At 43.5% G+C, this 27,407-nt stretch overlaps 1 protein-coding gene across 1 annotated transcript in view; it reads left to right on the forward strand.

Annotated features, from left to right (window-relative positions):
• JAZF1 (JAZF zinc finger 1) overlaps positions 1 to 27,407 on the forward strand; it is a 438,407-nt gene that overhangs the window by 326,793 nt on the left and 84,207 nt on the right. The window lies entirely within an intron of this gene.

Below are 27,407 nucleotides of genomic sequence, written 5' to 3' on the forward strand. Positions count from 1 at the left end.
CCAGAGCTGAGAGACTCCCATTAAAGGCTATTGACACTTTTTTTCTTTATTTATTTTGCTTTCTAAAAGCACAATTAAGTAGCTTTCTAAATTGTCTTCTTTAAACATTTCCTTCTATTTTTCTGTTGTAGAGTTTGTATAACTCCTCTGTATGGCTGGCTGTGCTGTTGCTTGACATATAGATTTGACAGCACTCATGCTCACCATCTCCCTTTTTTTTTTCTCTCACTGTGTGATATCAGTAAAGAGGTTGTACAGGAAAAATCAAACTGTTTGAGAGCAAGAAAACCCACTGATTTATCAATCAATTAGATGAAGTTAACTTAAGGGTGCTCTAAACGCTGCAACATCGCTAACGATATATCGTCGGGGTCACGTCGTTAGTGACACACATCTGGCGCCGTTACCGACATCGCAGCGTGTGACACCAAGGAGCGACGATCAACGATCGCAAAAACGTCAAAAATCGTTTATTGTTGACACGTCGCTCCTTTTCATAATATCGTTGGTGGTGCATGCCGCTGGTTGTTCATCGTTCCTGCGGCGTCACACATCGCTATGTGTGACGCTGCAGGAATGACGAACATCTCCTTACCTGCGTTCACCGGCAATGAGGAAGGAAGGAGGTGGGTGGCATATTCTGGCCGCTCATCTCCGCCCCTCCTCTGCTATTGAGCGGGCCGCTTAGTGACGCCGCTGTGACGTCGCTATGACGCCGAACGAACCTCCCCCTTGAAGGAGGGATTGTTCGTCGGTCACAGCGATGTAGCTGAAAAGGTATGTGCGTGTGACGCTGCTGTAGCGATAATGTTCGCTACGGCAGCGATCACCAAATGTCGCACGAACGACGGGGGCGGGTGCTATCGCTAGCGATGTCGCAGCGTGTAAAGCACCCTTTACTCTTCCCAGAGCATCTGGTATGTCCAGGGTGTGAGCAAAGACAGCCCATTGACTTCAGTAAGCACCATGATATGCCTAATTTCTCCATTGCTGTCACTGCAAGGAAACTACATTCTTGTTGTCCAGTCATCATTGTAAGGGTAAGCGTAAGGGACGGTAAGGGTTAATTTTAGTCAAAAGTATGTATATATTAACATTTATATCCTAACTTTTTTTGAGCATTATGACATTAATGAGTTTCTTAATATATGAAATGTGTCTTAAATATAAATAGCCACCTTGGAGGCTCCTGTTTAATTCTACACAGGTTTATAGCTTGTTGTATAAGTGGAATAATTGAGCAAGTATGCACCAGACATGCTAAGCCCCATGGATTGGAAAGTCTTATCCCACATCACGGCCTGGAGACACTGTAGTGTAGTCTCGCCTTTTCGTATCTGACCATGAATGTCATAAATTCATCTTTTTAACCTTGAAAGCATCACTGCAAATCATACTTATTTTGGGTACTGGCCGCTTTTTTATGCTCCATGAGCAGTATATAATGACTTTTAGATTCCAATGTAAACATTCCTTTTCCTGCAGAATGATTAGAATTTGGAAATTGTTAATCATGCATAAAAACGTTAGAAGCCCCCCAAACAATGTTAGCTAATAGGCATTGGTTTATGAGCTTGACCTTCACTGCTTTCTTTTATCAGTTTATGTAACATAATTAGGAAAATATAAAAAAGTTGTACTAAATCATTTTGCTCTCTGCATGGGGCAAGCAGGCTAGAAATGAAAAGCCATATAGCGCAATAATTACACCTGGGGAGTGCAGCGGCATTGGGGGACCCATCTCATCCTGACTGGTTTAGTCTATGCTTGCCAACATTTAAATGAGGTTTGCATAATATCAGACAGGTCAAGTCATTGTGCAAATTTGCAACTGCAGCATGAAAGATCATTGGAGTGCTAGACAATAGAAGAAACTGTTATTTAGAAGGAGAAATTCTAGCAAGAAAACCTTATAATTTTCTACATTGTAGTCTGCATGGATTGAGATACGTTATGAAGTTTAATAAGTCATGCTTGCCTACAACCCAACGGAAATAGGATTGAACTTCTAGACTTAAAACACAGCAGGCAAGTCTCCCTGCATAAGGCAACAAGTCATATACCATTAGCTATACGGAAATACTTATTTTACTCCAAATGACTATAACAAGAGCTATCTGAATATATGCATATAGCGCCCCCTAGTGGGGGTCGAAAGCAGCCAGACTTTTATAATTGAATTCAATGACTGTTAGGGGGGCACTCTGCTAGCACTATTTAAAGGAAATCTGTTAGCTATGTAATTTGAGAGCAGCATAATTTATTGCAAGAGATTCTGATGTTTCACTTACTGGGCTGCTTGGTGTAGTTTGTATAGAATCCCTGTTGTCCATGTAGCAGTGCTCTGAATGCTGAGCTGCGTGTAACCCCACCCACAACACTGACTGACAGCTGTCTGTGCACACTGTGAGCAAGCTGCCAATCAGTGGTGGGGGCGGGGCTATACAGATTAGTCTGACTGTCCGCATGTGATAACTAGTCCTGCAGTGATAATCTCCTGCTGATGAAACAGTAATTTTATTGAAACTACAGCACACAACCTAATAAGGGATACATCCCTGAAATCAGGGTCTCTGCCCCTACAGTGTGCTGTTTTCAAATTACATAGCAAAAACCAAAAACCTGGTGACAGATTCCCTTTAAGTGGCAGCTTGCTTATTAGGGGCTTGCATCTAGTACTGATTGGATATGGGGTACATCTAGAAATCTTTATGTTAAGTTCCATTTATAAAAACACAAGCCCCAACTTAAGTTCTTAAAGTAGAAAATGTGGTTCCTCATCTTAAATGCTAAACATTTGAAAATCACTGCAGCAGGAGGACAAATAGTTCCTGCACCCCTATTATCTCCATTTGTCTACGTACATTAAAAACGGTATCTAATTTAACAACTCAGCAAGTGAGGACAAAAATGGTTAACTTGAAAATGTAAAGGATTCCCTGATGAATAATTAGAATTAATGTTCCTTATAGAAGAGGAGATTGCATTGTGCTTAACACTACATAAAGGATTTCTAATTAAAGATAGTAAGAGGTTAATAATTGTGCCAAAATGATTTCATCAATGAATGCTGTAATATACAGACGACTGTTTCATTTGGCTTGTTCTTAATGGACGAGTAAAACATGAGTTTTTACTTAGCCACTGTTGAAAATAGTAATTTATGATGTGGTCTGGACCTAAGTTACTCAGTGTCTGTCATATCCATTACTAAGATATCGAATTCTTGCTGTATGGAGCACTGAAAATAAATGAGAAGGCTGGTTTCTGTCTGCCATATATATTTTTTAAAATTTACACCGTACATTTTATGATTGCATTTCCAGGCAATTATGATGTTTCGTATCCAAGTCATTATGATCAACTTCAGAAATATCCCTAATTTTGCGTCATTTTTATATTATTCGGTTTTATAAGTCATGTAGTATATTCTAAAGGGCATAAACTTTGAAAGTTTGAAAATGGTAAAAATTCTGATATTTTCACAAATAAACACAAAAAATATCGAACTAAATTTACCACTAATATAAAGCACAATGTCTCACAAAAAAACAGTCTTAGGCTACATGCGCACGCTGTTTTTTTTGCTGCTTTTTTGCTGCTTTTTTGGCTGCAGTTTTGTCAGCAGAACTTTCTGACATCTAACTTCCCAGCAAAGTCTATGAGAAGTCAGATTTGTCATGCGCACGTTGCAGTTTATTTGTCAGCGTTTTTTTTTGTCAAAAGTTTGTGACAAAAAAAATACAGCATGTTCATTCTTCCTGCGTTTTTTGTCAACATTTGTCACCCATTGAAATCAATGAGGGCATCAAAAACGCAGGAAAAATGCATGCTAATCAAAAGTGGTGCATTTTACCTGCCTTTTACCTGCGTTTTTGGTACCAAAAACGCAGGTGATTTGTCAGGAAGTGAGGTCAGGCAAGTGGTCCCGTCCCGTCCTCCATGTGTTCCCCGAAGTACCGCTGTCCCCAGGGGAGATGATGTGAAGGACGGCACTATCAGCAGCGATGGCAGCGAGAGGGAAAAATCAATGTTTTCAGCTGCCAATGTCCATCCCCCTCTCGCTGCCGCTGCCGCCGCTGATAGTCCCGTCCTCCACGTGTTCCCCGAAGTACCACTGTCCCCAGCGTGCACGCACAGAGGAGATGATATGGAGGACGGGACTATCAGCGGCGGCAGCAGCAGCGAGAGGGGGATGGACATTGGCAGCTGAAAACATTGATTTTTCCCTCTCGCTGCCACCGCCGCTGATAGTCCCGTCCTCCACGTGTTCCCCGAAGTACCACTGTCCCCAGCGTGCACGCACAGGGGAGATGATGTGAAGGACGGGACTATCAGCAGCGGCAGCGAGAGGGAAAAATCAATGTTTTTAGCTGCCAATGTCCATCCCCCTCTTGCTGCCGCCGCTGATAGTCCCGTCCTCCCCGTGTTCCTCGAAGTACCGCTGTCCCCGCACAGGGGAGATGATGGACCCCTCTCACCGCCACCGCTGAAAATCCCGTCCTCCACGCTCCTGTCAGCTCCACGCAGTAGCGCGATCAGCTGAGCTGTCACTGAGGTTACTCGCGGCCACCGCTGGATCCAGCGGTGGCCGCGGGTAACCTCGGTGACAGCTCAGCTGATCGCGCGGCTGTCTTCATTTGCTGCATGGAGGTGACAGGAGCGGCAGTGTCTGCTGCTGCTCCGGTCACCTCCATGCAGCAGAGTTGGATGCGGCGCTGGACCATCCTGGATTACGCCGGACATGGAGGGCTTTGTCGGGGTTAATAAATTGGTAATGAGGGAATGTGTTTGTGTTTTTTATTTCTAATAAAGGATTTTTCGGGTGTGTGTGTTTATTTACTGTAATTTACAGATTAATCATGGAAGGTATCTCGGGGAGACGCCTGACATGATTAATCTAGGACTTATTGGCAGCTATGGGCTGCCAAAAACTCCTTGTTACCCCGATTTGCCAACGCACCAGGGTAAATCGGGAAGAGCCGGGTACAGTCCCAGAACTGTCGCATATAATGTATGCGGCAATTCTGGGCGGCTGCTGACTGATATTGTTAGGCTGGGGGGCTCCCCATAATGTGGAGCTCCCCATCCTGAGAATACCAGCCTTCAGCCGTATGGCTTTATCTGGCTGGCATTAAAATTGGGGGGGACCGCACGCCAGTTTTTTTTAATTTATTTATTTATTTCTAATTTTTTTTTTTTCAATTCAACAAGGTTTATGGGCTTTTTTGAACTGAAAAATACCTGAAACAATTGTTGACAAAACTGCAGCCAAAAACGCACCAAAAAAGCAGCAAAAACGCACCAAAAAAGCACCTACATTTTTTGTGACATTTCCAGGCTCTCTCTGACAAGGTGCAGTTTTGGCTGCAGTTTTGGCTGCAGTTTGTGAACACGAAAAAGAAGCAGCGTGCGCATGAGATCCGGTGAAGCATTCCAGTATTATTACTAGGGATGATTGAATACCTCAAATATTCGGCTTCGCGAATTTTTGCCGAATAGATCGCCACTATTCGCGAATATTCGATGCGCAATATAAGTCTATGGGAAGCCCGAATAACAACTATTCAGAACTATTCAGGCTTCCCATAGACTTACATTGCGAAGCCGAATATCTGAGGTATTCGATCATCGCTAATTATTACCTCATAAAGTGACACTGGTCAGAATTGTACTATTGTGCCTTTTCAAGAAGGTTAAAACAGGCTGGTGATGAAGGGGTTAAGTGGGTTATACCAAGTTTGGAGTATAGAAAAAGAAGTTTCCAGCGCCAGGAATAGATTAAAAATCCTTTTTTATTGATAATAAGGTAATAAAAATCCAGCAGATACCATAATAGATGTCAGAAAGGTGGCAGAACAACGCGTTTCGACGCTTCAGGTCTTAGTCATGTTCTGAGTTTGGAGTATCCCCTATCTTCTGGATAAGGATGACTTAACGTCCATTGTGGATCTGACTGCTGGGACCCCACAATTTTGAGAAATGTAGCATTGAAAAGCATGTAAATGGAGCTGTCGTTGATTATATGCTCTACTGCACCATTCACATGTGGCTCTTCAAATAACTCCTTTAAACCCTTCCCAATATACGATGTACCCATTACATCATGGCGATTGTGGGACATAGGAGCTGTTGCAGGAGTTCAGCTTACATAACAGCCGAGCCCCGGCTTTTACAGCCAGGAGCGGTCCCTGCACCACCACTGGCTGTTTATCTCACTAAATGCTGCACTTAATAGCGGTTGCAGTATTTAGGGGCTAGGAGAGGGCGTGCGCCCCCATGATATGATAACGGAGGCCTGATCGTTACCATGGCAACCTGATATTGTTATGATGACATCATCCTGACCTCCGAGTTACCCAGCCACGGCTATCCTCTGAAAAATCTTGCCAGGAGTAGGGTGTCAGAGGCTTGTGTAAGTGCAAATCACCTGTAATCCATTGCAATGCAGTGGTGGTGAGGTGCATGAGGTGCAAAGTAAAAGCAAACTTCACTGATCGGGGTGGAGTGTGGCTCAGTATATGAGCTAGTGGGAGTTTGGGTGCCAAGACTAATTTTTAGTCCCAGTCCAGCCCTAGTGGGGACAAATCTATTTTACAAGCTAATGAACCATCACATGCTCAACGCCAACGAAACCCATTGGATCTTATTTACTAAAGAGACCTACTATTACAGAGGAGCAAAGGGATTCACACTGTCCTGCTCTAACAACCACCTTATTACTCCATGACAACTGGATCTCTCTACTGACTAAGCTTTTCATGATGTTGCAGGGGCATAGTCATTGCAAGACACACAGAAGATCATGGCAGTTGAGTGTCATCTGAGGAATTTCGCACTGCCCTAAGTATCAAAGTGAACTTCGGACCAGGATAGTTAAAATCTTTTTGCTCATGTCTACAGTAGTTACCATCACAGTGTGTATCATTTATGACAAAATGTGCAACGTAGGCATTTATGGGATCGTTTAACGAGCAAATGTGAAGAATCTTTGCAAATATATCACTAATCTTCATGGATGCAGCTCTGCATTATAGACCAGAGCTGCAGTCATAATTCTGCAGACTTGAGCATTTCTTCTTGTAGTAGACAGCACAGTCTTCAGACCAGGCACTCCACAGTATTATGACATCGGAGAAACTAAGGGGGGCTTTGCACACTACGATATCGCAGCTGCGATGTCGGTGGGGTCAAATCGAAAGTGACGCAGATCCGGCGTCGCAGTCGATATTGTAGTGTGTAAATCCTTTTTGATACGATTAACGAGCGCAAAAGCGTCGTTATCGTATCATCGGTGTAGGGTCCGACATTTCCATAATGCCGGTGCAGCGACAGGTACAATGTTGTTTCTCGTTCCTGCGGCCGCACACATCGCTGTGTATGAAGCCACAGGAGCGAGGAACATCTCCTACCTGTGTCCCAGCTGCAATGAGGAAGGAAGGAGGTGGGCGGGATGTTTACATCCTGCTCATCTCCGCCCCTCCGCTGCTATTTGCCGCCTGCCGTGTGACGTCGCTGTGACGCCGCACTACCCGCCCCCTTAGGAAGGAGGCGGTTCGCCGGCCAGACCGACGTCGCATGGCAGGTGAGTGCATATGAAGATGCCGTAGCGATAATGTTCGCTACAGCAGCTATCACAAGATATCGCTGCTGCAACGGGGGCGGGGACTATCGCGCTCGACATCGCAGCATCGGCTTGCGATGTCGCAGCGTGCAAAGTACCCCTAAGGCCTGCAACACACATCCGTAGAAAACATGCGTGTTTGGTCCGTTTCTGTATATACCGGAGACACGGCCAAACGTGCATCAATGTTATTTAATGTTTGAGGACACATGTGCGTTTTTCATTAAGGTCCGTGGGTCCGTTTGCGTGCTACGTTTGTGTCTCCGTTTTGCATGGAAGCATGTCCGTTTTCAGCAAACAACACGCAGCACGGACCCAATGAAAGTCAATGGGTCTGTGCGCACGTCCGAGTGACACGGACGCATCTCTGTTTGTTCCCTGTACGTTTTGTGCTTTTTTCATGTGATGTCGGTCTTTTTTTCTTTTTCTGTTTCGTTCTCTCCCTCAGTCCGTCGGTCGGTCGGTCTCTCTCTATGTCCGTCGGTCGGTCTCTCTGTCTTATCTGTCCCTCTCGCTGTCTGTCGGTCAGTTCCCCCCCTCTCTCATACTTACCGTTTCCCGATCTCCGGCGCGGCTCTGCACTGCTGTTATAAAAGCTCCGGCGGCTTTTACTATTTTGAAAAAGCCAGCCGCTCATTAATCAATCTCGTATTCCCTGCTTTACCCTCACACAGGCGCCTGTGATTGGTTGCAATATATAAGAATAAGGCTGCACATCAAACTTAGATAATGGTATAATGCCTCAAGCATATGGAAAAATATTGGAATATACAATGAAAAATGCTACTTGCTAATTTGAACATGTGAATAATGAATTGCATACCTGCCATGAATATTAGGAAAAAGGAGATATTTAGCAATCGCATTGATCAATGTAACTGAGCCCCAAGGCCTCGTCAAGGCATATCTCTATATTGGGGTCCCTAGCTCTGTGACCCTAACTGTGTGTCATCTCATTGCAATTAAAAACTGCTATGGGTGGAGAGGGGTAACTAAGGACTTTCTTATATAGGAGATGGAAAAAACATGGCCGAAAGGGGCGGAGCTGTGTTCACATTCAGAAAAAAACTACATATAACTGAATAGGATAACTGAAGTGAGCACTAATATATATATATATGAGTGCAAGCCAAAAATACATACCATATATAAGAATAAGGCTGCACATCAAACTTAGATAATGGTATAATGCCTCAAGCATATGGAAAAATATTGGAATATACAATGAAAAATGCTACTTGCTAATTTGAACATGTGAATAATGAATTGCATACCTGCCATGAATATTAGGAAAAAGGAGATATTTAGCAATCGCATTGATCAATGTAACTGAGCCCCAAGGCCTCGTCAAGGCATATCTCTATATTGGGGTCCCTAGCTCTGTGACCCTAACTGTGTGTCATCTCATTGCAATTAAAAACTGCTATGGGTGGAGAGGGGTAACTAAGGACTTTCTTATATAGGAGATGGAAAAAACATGGCCGAAAGGGGCGGAGCTGTGTTCACATTCAGAAAAAAACTACATATAACTGAATAGGATAACTGAAGTGAGCACTAATATATATATATATATGAGTGCAAGCCAAAAATACATACCATATATAAGAATAAGGCTGCACATCAAACTTAGATAATGGTATAATGCCTCAAGCATATGGAAAAATATTGGAATATACAATGAAAAATGCTACTTGCTAATTTGAACATGTGAATAATGAATTGCATACCTGCCATGAATATTAGGAAAAAGGAGATATTTAGCAATCGCATTGATCAATGTAACTGAGCCCCAAGGCCTCGTCAAGGCATATCTCTATATTGGGGTCCCTAGCTCTGTGACCCTAACTGTGTGTCATCTCATTGCAATTAAAAACTGCTATGGGTGGAGAGGGGTAACTAAGGACTTTCTTATATAGGAGATGGAAAAAACATGGCCGAAAGGGGCGGAGCTGTGTTCACATTCAGAAAAAAACTACATATAACTGAATAGGATAACTGAAGTGAGCACTAATATATATATATATATATATGAGTGCAAGCCAAAAATACATACCATATATAAGAATAAGGCTGCACATCAAACTTAGATAATGGTATAATGCCTCAAGCATATGGAAAAATATTGGAATATACAATGAAAAATGCTACTTGCTAATTTGAACATGTGAATAATGAATTGCATACCTGCCATGAATATTAGGAAAAAGGAGATATTTAGCAATCGCATTGATCAATGTAACTGAGCCCCAAGGCCTCGTCAAGGCATATCTCTATATTGGGGTCCCTAGCTCTGTGACCCTAACTGTGTGTCATCTCATTGCAATTAAAAACTGCTATGGGTGGAGAGGGGTAACTAAGGACTTTCTTATATAGGAGATGGAAAAAACATGGCCGAAAGGGGCGGAGCTGTGTTCACATTCAGAAAAAAACTACATATAACTGAATAGGATAACTGAAGTGAGCACTAATATATATATATATATGAGTGCAAGCCAAAAATACATACCATATATAAGAATAAGGCTGCACATCAAACTTAGATAATGGTATAATGCCTCAAGCATATGGAAAAATATTGGAATATACAATGAAAAATGCTACTTGCTAATTTGAACATGTGAATAATGAATTGCATACCTGCCATGAATATTAGGAAAAAGGAGATATTTAGCAATCGCATTGATCAATGTAACTGAGCCCCAAGGCCTCGTCAAGGCATATCTCTATATTGGGGTCCCTAGCTCTGTGACCCTAACTGTGTGTCATCTCATTGCAATTAAAAACTGCTATGGGTGGAGAGGGGTAACTAAGGACTTTCTTATATAGGAGATGGAAAAAACATGGCCGAAAGGGGCGGAGCTGTGTTCACATTCAGAAAAAAACTACATATAACTGAATAGGATAACTGAAGTGAGCACTAATATATATATATATATATATATATGAGTGCAAGCCAAAAATACATACCATAGATAAGAATAAGGCTGCACATCAAACTTAGATAATGGTATAATGCCTCAAGCATATGGAAAAATATTGGAATATACAATGAAAAATGCTACTTGCTAATTTGAACATGTGAATAATGAATTGCATACCTGCCATGAATATTAGGAAAAAGGAGATATTTAGCAATCGCATTGATCAATGTAACTGAGCCCCAAGGCCTCGTCAAGGCATATCTCTATATTGGGGTCCCTAGCTCTGTGACCCTAACTGTGTGTCATCTCATTGCAATTAAAAACTGTTATGGGTGGAGAGGGGTAACTAAGGACTTTCTTATATAGGAGATGGAAAAAACATGGCCGAAAGGGGCGGAGCAGTGTTCACATTCAGAAAAAACTACATATAACTGAATAGGATAACTGAAGTGAGCACTAATATATATATATATATATATGAGTGCAAGCCAAAAATACATACCATATATAAGAATAAGGCTGCACATCAAACTTAGATAATGGTATAATGCCTCAAGCATATGGAAAAATATTGGAATATACAATGAAAAATGCTACTTGCTAATTTGAACATGTGAATAATGAATTGCATACCTGCCATGAATATTAGGAAAAAGGAGATATTTAGCAATCGCATTGATCAATGTAACTGAGCCCCAAGGCCTCGTCAAGGCATATCTCTATATTGGGGTGCCTAGCTCTGTGACCCTAACTGTGTGTCATCTCATTGCAATTAAAAACTGCTATGGGTGGAGAGGGGTAACTAAGGACTTTCTTATATAGGAGATGGAAAAAACATGGCCGAAAGGGGCGGAGCTGTGTTCACATTCAGAAAAAAACTACATATAACTGAATAGGATAACTGAAGTGAGCACTAATATATATATATATATGAGTGCAAGCCAAAAATACATACCATATATAAGAATAAGGCTGCACATCAAACTTAGATAATGGTATAATGCCTCAAGCATATGGAAAAATATTGGAATATACAATGAAAAATGCTACTTGCTAATTTGAACATGTGAATAATGAATTGCATACCTGCCATGAATATTAGGAAAAAGGAGATATTTAGCAATCGCATTGATCAATGTAACTGAGCCCCAAGGCCTCGTCAAGGCATATCTCTATATTGGGGTCCCTAGCTCTGTGACCCTAACTGTGTGTCATCTCATTGCAATTAAAAACTGCTATGGGTGGAGAGGGGTAACTAAGGACTTTCTTATATAGGAGATGGAAAAAACATGGCCGAAAGGGGCGGAGCTATGTTCACATTCAGAAAAAAACTACATATAACTGAATAGGATAACTGAAGTGAGCACTAATATATATTTATATATGAGTGCAAGCCAAAAATACATACCATATATAAGAATAAGGCTGCACATCAAACTTAGATAATGGTATAATGCCTCAAGCATATGGAAAAATATTGGAATATACAATGAAAAATGCTACTTGCTAATTTGAACATGTGAATAATGAATTGCATACCTGCCATGAATATTAGGAAAAAGGAGATATTTAGCAATCGCATTGATCAATGTAACTGAGCCCCAAGGCCTCGTCAAGGCATATCTCTATATTGGGGTCCCTAGCTCTGTGACCCTAACTGTGTGTCATCTCATTGCAATTAAAAACTGCTATGGGTGGAGAGGGGTAACTAAGGACTTTCTTATATAGGAGATGGAAAAAACATGGCCGAAAGGGGCGGAGCTGTGTTCACATTCAGAAAAAAACTACATATAACTGAATAGGATAACTGAAGTGAGCACTAATATATATATATATATGAGTGCAAGCCAAAAATACATACCATATATAAGAATAAGGCTGCACATCAAACTTAGATAATGGTATAATGCCTCAAGCATATGGAAAAATATTGGAATATACAATGAAAAATGCTACTTGCTAATTTGAACATGTGAATAATGAATTGCATACCTGCCATGAATATTAGGAAAAAGGAGATATTTAGCAATCGCATTGATCAATGTAACTGAGCCCCAAGGCCTCGTCAAGGCATATCTCTATATTGGGGTCCCTAGCTCTGTGACCCTAACTGTGTGTCATCTCATTGCAATTAAAAACTGCTATGGGTGGAGAGGGGTAACTAAGGACTTTCTTATATAGGAGATGGAAAAAACATGGCCGAAAGGGGCGGAGCTGTGTTCACATTCAGAAAAAAACTACATATAACTGAATAGGATAACTGAAGTGAGCACTAATATATATATATATATATGAGTGCAAGCCAAAAATACATACCATATATAAGAATAAGGCTGCACATCAAACTTAGATAATGGTATAATGCCTCAAGCATATGGAAAAATATTGGAATATACAATGAAAAATGCTACTTGCTAATTTGAACATGTGAATAATGAATTGCATACCTGCCATGAATATTAGGAAAAAGGAGATATTTAGCAATCGCATTGATCAATGTAACTGAGCCCCAAGGCCTCGTCAAGGCATATCTCTATATTGGGGTCCCTAGCTCTGTGACCCTAACTGTGTGTCATCTCATTGCAATTAAAAACTGCTATGGGTGGAGAGGGGTAACTAAGGACTTTCTTATATAGGAGATGGAAAAAACATGGCCGAAAGGGGCGGAGCTGTGTGTAGACGCCTGACATGATTGATCCAGGATTTAGTGGCAGCTATGGGCTTCCATTAACTCCTTATTACCCCGATTTGCCAACGCACCAGGGCAAATCGGGAAGAGCCGGGTACAGTCCCAGAACTGTCGCATATAATGTATGCGGCAATTCTGGGCGGTTGCTGACTGATATTGTTAGGCTGGGGGGCTCCCCATAACGTGGGGCTCCCCATCCTGAGAATACCAGCCTTCAGCCGTATGGCTTTATCTGGCTGGTATTAAAATAGGGGGGGGACCGCACGCCGTTTTTTTTAATTATTTATTGATTTATTTTACTGCACAGTATAGACACACCCACCGGCTGCTGTGATTGGGTGCAGTGACACAGCTGTCACTCAGCGTGGTGGGCGTGTGTGACTGCAACCAATCACAGGCGCCTGTGTGCGGGTAAAGCAGGGAATACGAGATTGATTAATGAGCGGCCGACTTTTTCAAAATAGTAAAAGCCGACGGAGCATTTATAACAGCAGTGCAGAGCCGCGCCGGAGATCGGGGAACGGTGAGTATGAGAGAGGGCTGCTCAATTCAGTCACTCAGGGGATTAGCGGTCACCGGTGAGTCCTTCACGGGTGACCGCTAATCAGTACGCGGCACACAGACAGAGCCGCGGCATCACAATGAAGTCGGGTGAAGTTCACCCGAGTTCATTCTCATCGCGCAACTCTGTCTGCTGTCTGCCGACATGTATCAACGACATTGTGCATCACACACACACACGGAACATTTCACACGGACAACACACACACATGTCAGTTATTTCACTCACACACACACGGACATTCCACATGCACATACGGCTAGCATACGGGATACACACGCAGGCCACACATACCATAAAAACGGACCTAAAAAACGGAAAACGGACCCGAAAAACGGCCCGTTTTACACGGACGTGGTTTTATCGGATGTGTGTATTCGGCCTCAGGCTGCTTTCTCACATCAGTTTTTTGCCATCAGGCACAATCCAGCAAAAACATGAAAAAACGGATCCGGCGTCTGTTGCCGCCGGATCCGTTTTTCCCCCATAGACTTTCATTAGCGCCGGATTGTGCTGGATGGCCTTGCGTTTCATCCATTTTTTGCCGGATCCAGCAAAATTTACTTGTCCGGCGGCCGGATGAAACGTTGAAGTGAACGTTTTTGTGTCCGGCAAAAAAAACGGATCTCGCCGGATCCAGTGCCGTATGGCGTGTTTCATAATGGAAGCCGGATCCGGTTAATGCGGCAAAAAACGGATCCGGACGACGGATCTGTTTTTTTAAACTGAGCATGCTCAGAATCACACCGGATCTGTCAAAAAACTGAAGGAACTGATGGAAAAAACTGATGCAACTGATCCGTTTTTTCGCCGGATCCATCGCATCAGTTTTTTTGCAGGATCGTGCCTGATGCCAAAAAATTGATGTGTGAAAGCAGCCTAACTATCCTAGTTTATCACAAGAGCTCGGCTAAGCTGATAGGCTTGTATTTGAAGATATGTTTGTCAAATTTTCCACAGGTAAGGTGTTAGCTAGTAGAGATTAAAAAAAAAACTGTTTAAAAGAACTGCGAGTCCTCAGTGGTTGATACCTTTTAATGGCTAACTAAAAAGATGGTAATAATAGCAGCTTCCGAGACTACTCAGGTCTCTTCATCAGGCATGGTATAACACAAAATCTGAAGAGTCACATATTTATACACAACAGGACTTAGAATAGTGCAGTAAATAAGACAAGTTATGTGAAGCAGAACTATTAGCATGACTTCTGACAATGATGCTTCTTAGATTCAGGGGCTGTCTAAAACACAGAAGTGGGGGGTCAGTTCTCCTGCAGCCCCAAACCATGACACTCCAACTACTATGCTTGACTGTAGGCAAGACACACTTGTCTTTGTACTCCTCACCTGGTTGCCACCTCATACAGTTGACACCATCTGAACCAAATAAGTAATACGTTTATCTTGGTCTCATCAGCCCACAGGACATGGTTAGGGTAATCCATGTCTTTAGTCTGCTTGTCTTCAGCAAACTGTTTGCGGGCTTTCTTGTGCATGATCTTTAGAAGAGGCTTCCTTCTGGGACGAAAGCCATGCAAACCAAGTAGATTCTGTGTACGGTGTATGGCCTGAGCACTGGCAGACTGACCCCCTCACCCTTTTCACCTTTGCAGCACTCTTATGACTGTCTTGAAAAGACAACCTCTGAACATAACGCTGAGCACATGCGCTCAACTTCTTTTGTCAACCATGGTGAGTCTTGTACTGAGTGAAACCTGTCTTGTTAAACTGTTGTATGGTCTTGGCCACTGTGCTGTTGGCAATTTTCTTATAGTCTAGGCCATCTTTATGTAAAGCAGCAATTCTTTTTTCAGATCCTCAGAGAATTTGTTTTCTATGAGGTGCCATGTTGAACTTCCAGTGACCAGTATGAGAGAGTATGTGGGTGATAACACCAAATTTAACACACCTGCTCCCCACTCACACCTGAGACCTTGTAGGGCTAATGAGTCACATGACATTGGGGAGGGAAATGGCTTATTGGGCACAATTTGGCCATTTTGACTTAGCAATGTACACACTTTTGTTGCCAGCAGTTTTGACATTAATTACTTTTTCTTGAGTTAATTAGAGAGCACATCAAATTTACACTGTTATACAAGCTGTACACTGACTACTTTACATTGTATCAAAGTGTTATATCTTCAGTGTTGTCCCATGAAAAGATGTAATAAAGTAATTACAAAAATGTATGGGGTGTACTCACTTTTATTATATACTGTATAGAGGGTTATAATAAGCAGCAGGGAATGTGAATAACCTTATAACGCATATCCAAATAACATGAATCCCTTTGGTGAATGCAGAAGACAGTGTGCTGGCCCATTGGTTTCATTGGAGGCCATACAAGTGCATCTCAATAAATTAGAATATCATCAAAAAGTTAATTTATTTCAGTAATTCAATACAAAAAGGGAAACACAAATATTATACTGTATAGAGTTATTACACACAGAGTGATCTATTCCTATATATTATATAGTCATTACACACAGAGGGATCTATTTCAAGTGTTTATTTCTGTTTATGTTGATGATTATGGCTTACAGCCAATGAAATCCCAAAAGTCATTATCTCCGAAAATTAGAATATTATATAAGACCAACTAAAAAAATTATTTTAAACTCAGAAATGTTGGCGCCTACTGAAAAGTCTGTGCAGTAAATGCCTCAATACTTGGTCTGGGCTCTTTTTGCATGAATTACTGCATCGATGTGGCGTGGCAAGGAGGCGATCAGCCTGTGGCACTGCTGAGGTGTTATGGAAGCCCAGGTTGCTTTGATAGCAGCCTTCAGCTCATCTGCATTGTTGAGTCTGGTGTCTCTTATCTTCCTCTTGACAATATCCCATAGATTCTCTATGGGGTTTAGGTCAGGTGAGTTTGCTGGCCAATCAAGCACAGTGATACTGTGGTTATTAAACCAGGTATTGGTACTTTTGGCAGTGTGCACAGGTGCCAAGTCCTGCTGGAAAATGAAATTTCCATCTCCAAAAAGCTTGTCGGCAGAGGGAAGCATGAAGTGCTCTAAAATTTTCTACTGTGCTGGCAGCGAGCCTCTCTGTTGTGGCATCTAGCAGCACGCCACTCTGCTGCAATGCCTGACAGTGCCCCCACCATCCCTTTGCTATGTGCGCCTGGTAGTGGGCCCCTTACCCCTCTCCTACTGCGCCTGGCAGCACACCTCTCTCATGTGGTGACTGAGTGTGCCCGTCTGCTGTGGTGCTTCTCGAACCCTTTTCTGCTATTTGCACCTGGCAATGGTCCCTGTCCCTCTCCTAGTTGAGCCTGGCAGTGCAGCCCACAACCCTCTGCTACTGCGACGTACCACAGGTCCAGGGCTGCATCTACAGACTAACTGCTGGCTGGAAGAGTGAGCTTGAGGCTAGAGTGGCTAATCAACCCTAAATGAGAAAACTGTCTACTGCGACTCTCTTTTTAGGACCTGTCTGAGGCCGTTGGCTCAAAAAGGCTTCCTTGGACAGACTTGACACTAGCCACTATATCCTACAGGTTCCAAAGGAACCCTGGACTTCACTTTTACACCCCTGTACAGAGATAGAGACTTACCATAGGCAGTAGGTTGCATCTATAGAGTAGCTGCTGCCGGAAGAGCGAGCTTGAGGCTAGTGGTTTATTCAACAATAAGTTAAATATAGCAATTAAAAAGGCAACAGTATTTATCTGCCCAGGTCACAGAGACTTATGCATTAAAAGGACACAGCAGCCCTCCTTGATGAAAGAAGATGCAGCACGGGGCAAAATACTGATGAGACAATTGCACTCCACCAGTACAGACACCCTAGTTTACAAGACCAACATACTGTAGTTGGGATTGGCTGTAATCGAGAATCGTGTACATTAAAATATGATAAATAAATGAGGTATTGGTTAATATTTTGTCCAAAATACGCAAGCTCACAACCCAACGTCAAGGGTCCTCATTGTTTTGTGAGTGCCTATACTGAAATTATAAGCAAAGCCACAGAAAAATTAAAATTTCATAAGTTCAGTATAGCAAAAAATGGGCAACAGTATTCATCTGCCCAGGTCACAGAATGTAATACAGTAACCGGATGCAGGAGCCCTCCTTGATAAAGATGGAGGTAACACAAGTGCAAAACACTGATGAGACAACCACTCACAACCTGCCAAATCATGGAGGGGTGATTGCTCAGTATTAGCATTGCACGCAGATAAGGCTTATATAGGGTGCTGGTCACACACATGAAGTGCACAGTGCCTGGAATACAGCCTATTAGTGACGCCCATAGTATTAGATTAGGCGGGCTGTCCAGGACTCTATCAGTGCACCCCACAATCACAGACACCGTACTTTACAAGGCCATCATAGATGGGCTTGGCTGCATCCTACATAAAAAAAGATATAACGTGCAAAAGTATGTAATAAATTTATGTGGCATGGGTCAATATTTTGGCCAAAATATACAAGCTCGCAACCCACGTCAAGGGTCCTCATTATCTTGCGAGTCCCTACCTAAAATTAAATACAAAGCCACAGAAAAAGGAATTAAAATTCCTCGAAAGTTCATAAGTTCAATATAGCAAGAACAAAAGCCCTAAATCTTTCTGTAGCTTTGCTTTTAATTCACCCTTAAAGGGGTTTCCCCACGAATAATGTTAAACTTAACCAATTGAACAGGATCACAGCTGTTCTTTTTGTGAGGTAAAACATTTCCCTACTTGCTTTAAAAAATGTTTTTCCTCAAAGAAAGAATAATTTGCAATCCTGTGCTGTAATGTCTGCATACTTTTTTAAGTCCTCCCCTGCCTAGGAGTATGATCAGACCATGTCCCTGTACGGTCAGACACGGCCATTACACAGCACATAGCAGGGGCACATATATAGGATTATCTTAGCACAGAAACATTTTTTTTTAATCACATACAATTCTGGAAATTATTATTATTCCAAGATCTATTGATTAAAAGTTATGTTAATTAAGTTTGCTTATGGGAAAACCCCTTTAACTAACTAAAGCTTTCCCCCCCTAAATGTTGGGATCTGTCTAAGGGCATTAGCTCATAAAGGCTTCCTGGGATAGACTTGGAGCAAAACACTCCATTAATGCTGGTCCCAAAGAAACCCCGGCCTACACCCTTGAGCCTCAATACAAAGACAGTTTCATAGCTTTAAGGTTGAAAGACCTAAGTCCATCAAGTTCATCTTAAAAGCTAATGTGCTGATCCAGAGGAAGGCAAAAACCCCATGAGGCAGATGCTAATTGCCCCATATTAGGGGAAAAATTCCTTCCTGACTCCACATTTGGCAATCAGACTAGTTCCCTGGATCAACGTCCCATAACAAAATCTAGTAACAATAACCTGCAATATTCTATTATTCACAAAAGGCACATATGCCATCCATGAACTTTTTTCTTTCAGCCCGGGTAGTAATGGAGGTGTCTGATAGACTCCTCTCCATTACTAACCTGCAAGGTTGATGCCAGTTGTAAGTTCACAGCTGACATCAACCCCAATAGTATTAATCTGATTGCCACTGTATTAGGGCAATCAGGAAAAGCCGGGCAAAGCGCCAGAATTGGTGCATCTAATGCATGTGCCACTTCTGAAGTGGCTGGGGGCTGCTATTTTAGTCTGAGAAGGGCCAAATAACCATGGGCCTTCCCAGCCTGATAATAGCAACCCCCTGCTGTTTGCTTTGCCTTGGCTAGTTATAAACATATGGGGGAGCCCTCTCCATTTTTTTGTATCTATTTATTTTGTTCACAGCAGCATACTGGCATCTTCCCCATGCAATAAAGTTTGTTAATTGGTTACACCGCAGCCTTTCAACAGACTTTATTAGCAAACGAACAGCATTCAAACTCGGACACTGAGGTTTTTTTAAAAGTCTGTGTTGGAGTTCGAGCCCTGAACACCCAGTGTCTGGTGTGAACCCCGAACTTTACAGTTGGGGTTTGGTCATCTTCAGTAATAACACAATATATTATAACTGACATGCAGACACTTAGCCAATATAATATTACAACTTATGACATTTTATTCCGGTACCTTGCAATTTAGTATAAGATATAACATATCTGTTGATAATAACACTCAAGGGTAATTCAATCACGTCAGTACTTAAGACAATGTCTCCAGCAACAGAAAGGAGAATGGACAAGACAAGATGAGATAAAAGTTCCCTCGGACTCCTAGACCTGAATTGCTGAGATAAAGTCGACACGACACCACCTCTTTATATCCAGAGACGTTCCCGTTCTTAAAATCAGGTATTCAGAGCACCACCGGCGCGGACTCTACTAACTCCACAGTGATCGTGACAAGGTCCCACTCGACCGCCGCAGGTGTGACCCCGCGTCCACTTTTGAAACATGGAGGTTTCAGTTACTCAGGGTTATTAATAGAAATTCACATATAACAATACCTATATAGGTATTGTGATAACATGCTCAGGGATCACCTTTGCTGGGTACAAAGGGCACGTATTCACCTCAGGCAGACAGCCGAATTCAAGGTGTAACTGACGCTTGGTCAGGTTTATTGCAGTGAAGCATAAACAAAAGAAAAACACCAACACCAACAAAATAAATCCTTGCCTGTCCGGCGCTAACTATACACGGTGATATCCTAACTACAAACTGGAGGGCTTCTCCCTTCCAGCTAAACCATACAGACATCAAGCATTGCTCCAACTTACGAGTGTCTCCTACACAGACAGGCTTACTGTGTTGCCCAGATGGAGACCCTCCCCCAACTTCTCAGACTCCTTTTACATCAGTCCTTCACCTCCCATTAATCCATTAGCAGCCAGGTGATCCTGACCAGGCTAAGTTACATAGGACCGATACCGGGGTGAGATATACCTGCCACTAATCCCACATGAGTCTCACAGTATATAAGGGTATGTGTCCCCGATTAGGACTTCTGCGTCCTGGACTCAGCGTGTCCTGACCTGTGGGGCAGAGCGTCTCATCTGTAGGAGAATGCAGGAGACCGCAGCGGCCCATGCCCACAATCAGGGTTCAGTGCGCTGCGGTCTCTTGCTCGTGTTCTCCCTACTCCGCAGCAAACAATTGACATGCTGCGGCTCAGGAAAGCCGCACTGCAGGTCAGTTTTTCCGCTTGGCCGCACACGCACAGTGGGCACATGATTTCTAGAAATCCCATCCACTGTGCTTGTACTGTATACCACAGAGTTTTAGACAGAGCTGAAGCACGCCGCATCCAAAACGCTGCTAACACTGATCGTGGGCATGCAGCCTAAGAGTTCACTCCTCAAGCAGTTTGCACCAGAAATTTTACAACGGGAACTATTTACTTAAAAATTATATTTCCCCTAGTGGACAATCATTTTAATATATTTAATATATAATAAAATGAAATTTTTGTCTTAACCTCAAGCCTGGACATCCCCTTTAACAACAGACTTTTGAATCTTAACAGGAACTGCACTGTGCGCTGTGAGGGGTCGCCTGTGCAGGTAGCGGGCAGTCATGTGACCATAAATATGTGACTTGCATACATGGTCATGTGACCACAAGTATGTGATTTGCTTGCATGCGTTCAGGTGCTGACACCTAGAGCAACTGCAGACTTTTACCTCAAGCCTGGAAAACCCATTTAACAAACCTGAATTAAAATTATGAAAAAAAAAAAATATTTACACATAGAGGTTTTCACAGGACTTATCACCAGAAAGCTCATAAAAAAAAATCACTAATTATTTTACATATTTTACACTGCACCCTGTACATGAGTCTCCCAAGGAGCTGAAGATCCTGTGAGAAGTCACAAGAGACCCTGATGCCAGCGATGTGTCACTTACTGAGCTGTTTGCTGTCAATGTTTTAAATTCTGCTGCAGATCTAGCAGTTATACAGAGATCATGAATATGCTGACTACCTGTAGCACACCAAGTAGTCCTGAAATGATAATCTCCTGCTGATTACACAGTGATTTTATCAAAACTACACTAAGCAGCCCAGTAAGTGACACACCGCTGGACTCAGGTTCTCTGCCCGTACGTTATGCAGATTAGGTGGCAAAAACCTCCTGACAGATTCCCTATAAAAGATGAGTCAAATTCATTAAGAGGAAATGAATTTGGTGCATCTTACTCGGGCGCTTCGTGAAGGGTGGTATAGAAAAACAACAGCTTTGATTAAACGGCACTGAAGGGTTACATGACATTAGCAGATACAGAGCAGGGGAGGGGTATACGTCACCAGGTTCACATCATGGTCCTGGGTCGTCCTCCATCGGCTCTTTTTTCATTCTGATGAAAATGTAGCATTCTTATCCTGCTTCTCTCCAAAAAAGGCAATAAGGGTGCAGGGCTTCACGGTTTATAATCTGAAGGCTCCACGGTTTATAGTCCAAAGGCTCCACGGTTTATAATCCAAAGGCTCATTCACAACTTTTATCCTATATAAGAAAGTAATATTATCGCAGGGCTCTACGTTAATATTCCTAGAGCTCCACTTACGTCTTTCTGGCTGCCATGGTTCGGCTCTATCGTCCTGCCTCTATAGTAAAAAAGTGAGAAATGGCTGTAAAGCTCCCATGAGCGGATTGTTTAGAGCCTTTGATCATTGTGGCATCACAAAATGATGACACAGGCAAGTGGGCGGGGCACCTTTATTAAGTCATTGGTTGTGGTCGGATGCAATTTGCATATTCTATGAAGTTGGATGGAATTTGCATATTTCATGATGACATAAACCTCTGATGTCACCACAATGAGAACAGACATGAACATTCCATTTGGGGCCCGGCCGTTATCATCATCTGAACCATCCGTGACTGCGGCGCACAGATGTCGGTGTTCAGCTTTTTTGTATAGTTACAAAGCAGAGGACTTAGTGCTATAAAAAGCGAATGTGCAATCAATGGTTCCCCTGAATTCACAGCTCTGGAGCCGGAGGATCAGCCACTAAGGATTCTGGGAAAATTTACTGACAGATGTTAAACAAAATAAAAACTGCATTTTTAGAAATCCGGGAGAGACCCCTGGAGATGTAATGGGGGCCGTGTCTTGTGTTATACAGCCTTGTACGAAAAACATAAAATATATAAATGGTATCTCCAATAAACTATATTATGTGTGTAGTGTCTCACAACAAGTCTCCTTTTGGTGATTTTTGTTCTGCGGTCATGCTTTTCATAGTAAAATTGTTAGGGATACTACCTTAGGGTTCGTCTCCTGTCAAGCAAGGAACACCACATGTGCATTCTACATTCCTCTCCATTGCTGCTACGCAATTTTAATTTCAAAAAGTGCTGACACTTTTAGGGCCATAGTAAAATTGTCAGGGATACTACCTTAGGGTTCCTCTCCTGTCAAGCAAGGTACACCACATGTGCATTCTACACTCCTCTCCATTTCTGCTACGCAATTTTTAACTGCAGGTAGTCCAGCCAATCTGTGACGAAGGTGCAGGCGTGGATATAATGTTGCCTTCATCCAAAGGTGGTTCTCTCGATGTCTGAGAGAGCTCAACACCAGCAGCTGTTTCAATTCAAAAACAACTGACGACCTGCCAATCACACTGCCTGTAGCGGGTAAAGGGGTGGAAGGTCAGCGTCAAAAAGCATGTGTGACAGCTGTCCCCACAGTCACAGAGGATGAAGAGCATGCAGATGCACTTGATGGGGCAGACGGTGGTTGCACAGTCCCGCTAGGCCGCATTGTAGCACAGTGAACTTCCCATTGCGACTTATGCTTCATTTAAAGTAGTGCACAGGGTGGCTCCTCAGTATACAGCAAAACCACATACTAGGAAAAGGACTCTAGGCAGTTGGGTTGATAAATGATTGTTTAACTTTCCAAAAACAAACAATAAGAACCATGCATAAAACTGAAAGAAAAGAACAATCTATTCACAATTCCAAAAGCCTACACCCCTATGCTGCGACACTCATAATGGCGATTTATGCCCCCTGCTCACCAACTTTTGCCTAACCGAGGGACTGTCTAAACAGTTGCCTACTACCTGCTAATCCCTCTGCGTAGCAGGAGTAATTGTGTGTGTGTGTGTGTGTGTGTGTGTGTGTGTGTGTGTGTGTGTGTGTGTGTGTGTGTGTGAACACGACTTACCAGTGTCGCATCACAAGAGCTTCCAACTTAGCTACCTAAACATAGACAAAACCCATTACCCCCCTTGAATACCCTTGTTAGCTGAAGCCTCACAGATAAGGCAGATGATAACAGTGTGAAGGCAAACCACACAGCTAAGCAACACAGTCCTGGAAATCTTGTAAAGCAACAGTCAATGCAAACATGTGTCACTGTCACTCTATGATTTTAACTGTAACTGACAAATTGACAGAGCAGAGGCATCAAGTCTTTTTGTCTATATAGTCGGCCGAAGCAGAACAGATATGTGTTTTGCTAAGAAAACAAAGTGTTGCGTGCACGAATTACTGTCTGGTTTCAGCCTACCGTACCCGGGTACTGTGGTGTCCAGTTGCCATAAATACAGAGTTTACGGTCCTCTCCCGGTAAACAGTATAGACCGCACCGGAAGAATGTCGGTCTCTGGCACAGGATGCTGCTCACAGGCGTTACAGTCCTCCTTACCAAATTCCAACGCGAGTCCCCTCACAATTCACCAAAGTGTTTCCGCGGTGGCTCCTTGCTGTAACGCACACCTTTAGCTTTTCCTTCACTTCACAGACAGCACCTACTCCGCTCTCCAAGTTCACAGCCGAAGACCATTTTGATATTGCTATATTGACCAAACGGTCAAAGGCAGATGCAAAAAAACAGCAGCCCCTTGTGGGTAGTCTGCAACAATGCATGCAATGAACGGCAAGTAAGCATGTTGCATTCACAGTGGATAAAGCTCATCAATACACCCTCACGCTATCACTTCATATCCATGTGACAGTTCATGGATGAAGTACTCAAAGTAGTGAGTTTTTGGCCTCTACTTAGAGATTGGTGACAAATCTTACAGATCACATGACTTGGGTGATCTTTTGCGATGTAAAAAAAGCCCCAGGCTAGGCAAGGCTTACAGCCCATGCGACCTGCAGAGCCACCACCACTTCTCCTCAGAGGCAGAGTTGTGGCTGAGGATTCAGTTGTTGACGTGCTTCCAGTACTTTGTCTCTGTCCAGGAAGACGCAACCTAACCTCGTCGTTAGTAGCATCCTCCCCCACCTCCTCTGCTGACCTCATCGACTGGCTGACTTTGGTTTGACAGTAAGTGGGGTCTCCAACCTCATCATCACTCTGTGTGTTTTCACTCCCCTTGTCCTGACTCCTCCGAGCCAACCTCTTCCTGCCCTGACCGAATAGTAAAGTTGTCGTTCCAATCAGGTATCTGTGTCTCCTGAGCATGTTCCCCATTGTCTCCATCAGGAGGATTTACAGTTTGGGAATGAGGGTGTACATTATGCACCTTCTTCATCGGGTCCTGGATTCGACTCACAAAGCTTCTGGGCATCAGTGGAGATCATTTCCTTGTCAGGACTCACTGCAGCTTTAGAGCAGACCTCTGATTCCCAGGCTATAGTGTGACTGAACAGCTCTGCAGACTCAACCATCTCTGTTACCCCATACTGAGCAGGGCGGGTGGAAACTTGTTAGATGTTAGGAAGCAAGTGCGATTGGGTTGACACCACAGAGGAATGGAGTGTTTTGGATATTGAAGTTGAGGTGGAGGAGAGGCCACTTGATGGAGCATTTGAGAACCATTGAAGCACCTGCTCTTTTAGTGCCTCATCTACATTTCGAAGCGATGGTCGTGTCCCTGAAAAAAGGGATCATATCAACTTATCCATGGGAAGAAGTGCACCTCTTATTTTGGCTGGTAGTTGGTGTTATGAATCGGTGCCGCCGTAGACGCAAGCAGCCTGCTGCAGTTCCAGTTGCGCCCAGGCGTCAGCTGCCATATTTGTCCGTGCCTCGGGTCGTCCAGCTGGCTGCTTCCTCATCCACGTCTAAGTATGTAGAGACGGCTAGTGCGCATGCGTGTGCTTATTTACCCCAGACACAGCCTAAGTACAGTGTTTCGCCTAGTGAGCATGCTCAGCATGACTGTGCCATTCCTGGGGCTAAGTCCTAAGTTAGTGCTACTGAGCATGCTCCCACACTTAGTGCGAAAAGCCTCTTTGCACAGGTACTTGGAATCCATGCCGTGTATAAGTCCTGTGTTGTGCCTACAGAGCATGCAGAAGCTGATAGTCTGTTTTCTGAGACTGTTTTCAGGGAAATGAGCATGCTCACGCACTTAGTGCATCAGAGGCTAGGTCCATTAAGGAACTCACTGGCCATGTCCGTGAGGTGTCAGTCCATAATAGTTCAGAGGGCATCAGGTGTCCAGATGATGTGGCCACTCCAGACTGGCTCGCAGAGGCCCGCCCCTATGATTTGGCACCTCACCATTGTTGGTCAGACGATGACTGGTGAGGTGTTTGGGGCGTGGCTGCCATAAGGTCATCATTGAAGTGGCAGTTCCGGATAGGCTGCTGGTTAAGTCACTGATGACAAGGCATTCTGCTTTTGGCTCATGGAGGTGCATTGTGGTCCACCCTGGGTTGGGGCGGATCTAGGTTAGAAAAGTGGCTGGAGACAACAAGGAGGTGTGCAGTCTTCTATTATGCTCAGACAGAGCACACCTCCATGTGTTGAACCCATTGTGGATTTAGGCCAGAGGTAGGCAGGGATAGGGCATCGGTGCAGTACGCCACCACACTTGGTAACGCAGAACGGTTACGACCAGCTCCCGTCCTACCAGTCCTGCTAGTGCAACACAGTGGCATTAACTGGGCTGCTGCTGCGCCTGCTGTCCACAGGTGTGCCCCCTACGCACACGGACAGCGTACCCAATGGCCCCTGTGTTGTTAACAGGGAGTTCCTGGGCTGGGTGTGTGGACCCTGTGATGCTAACAGGGTTCACAGTCTCCAGATCCAAGTGTCGTCTAACTCGGTTCAGGCTACAATTTTTTCAGAGCAACCCAGCTCTGTATCTTCCGCCTAACCTTCGGGTTGCCAGCTTCTCCTTTTCCATCTAGTAGCAAGGTGGACCCCGACTAGCGATTAGGATATATACCACCTTATCCAAATCTGCCAGTCCCCCCGTAACAGATGGTGTTTCTTCAGCAGATGTTACTGTTGCTTAACCACCAAACCCACGGACACAAACTTTTTTCCCCTTTCTAACACACCTGTTCCCCTTTCCACCAGCATCTAGCCTTTTTCCACTCGTTTTGTAGATGACAAAATTTGCAACTCTGCAGGGACACCCTACTCAACGCCGTCTCAGCACAGCAGCCATCCCTCGGTCCCTCAGATGTTGACAAGTAAAAGAGCATTTCCCCACGCCATGACAAAGCGTTAAGATTCACTCTGTGCAGCACTGGTGTTTAGTGGAAAAGACGATCTAAGATTGCGTGCCAGCTTTTGCTGATACTCATGCATATGTGCGTCCCTTTCTATGACAGGACTTGCAGTGTCTTGCGCATCCAGGAGGACCAAGTCCTTGCTGTGTTGGTGGCCGAGAGGTGAGATTCATGCCTCCTTCCTCTGCCCTTTCCCCCCAACCTCACACAACAGAAATGTGATCAAGCTCTCCCTCATCTACTGAGTCTTCCATGCCCATCGCCAGTTCATCCTCCATT

This window comes from Anomaloglossus baeobatrachus, chromosome 6 (assembly GCF_048569485.1).
Source record: "Anomaloglossus baeobatrachus isolate aAnoBae1 chromosome 6, aAnoBae1.hap1, whole genome shotgun sequence".
NCBI lineage: Eukaryota > Metazoa > Chordata > Amphibia > Anura > Aromobatidae > Anomaloglossus > Anomaloglossus baeobatrachus.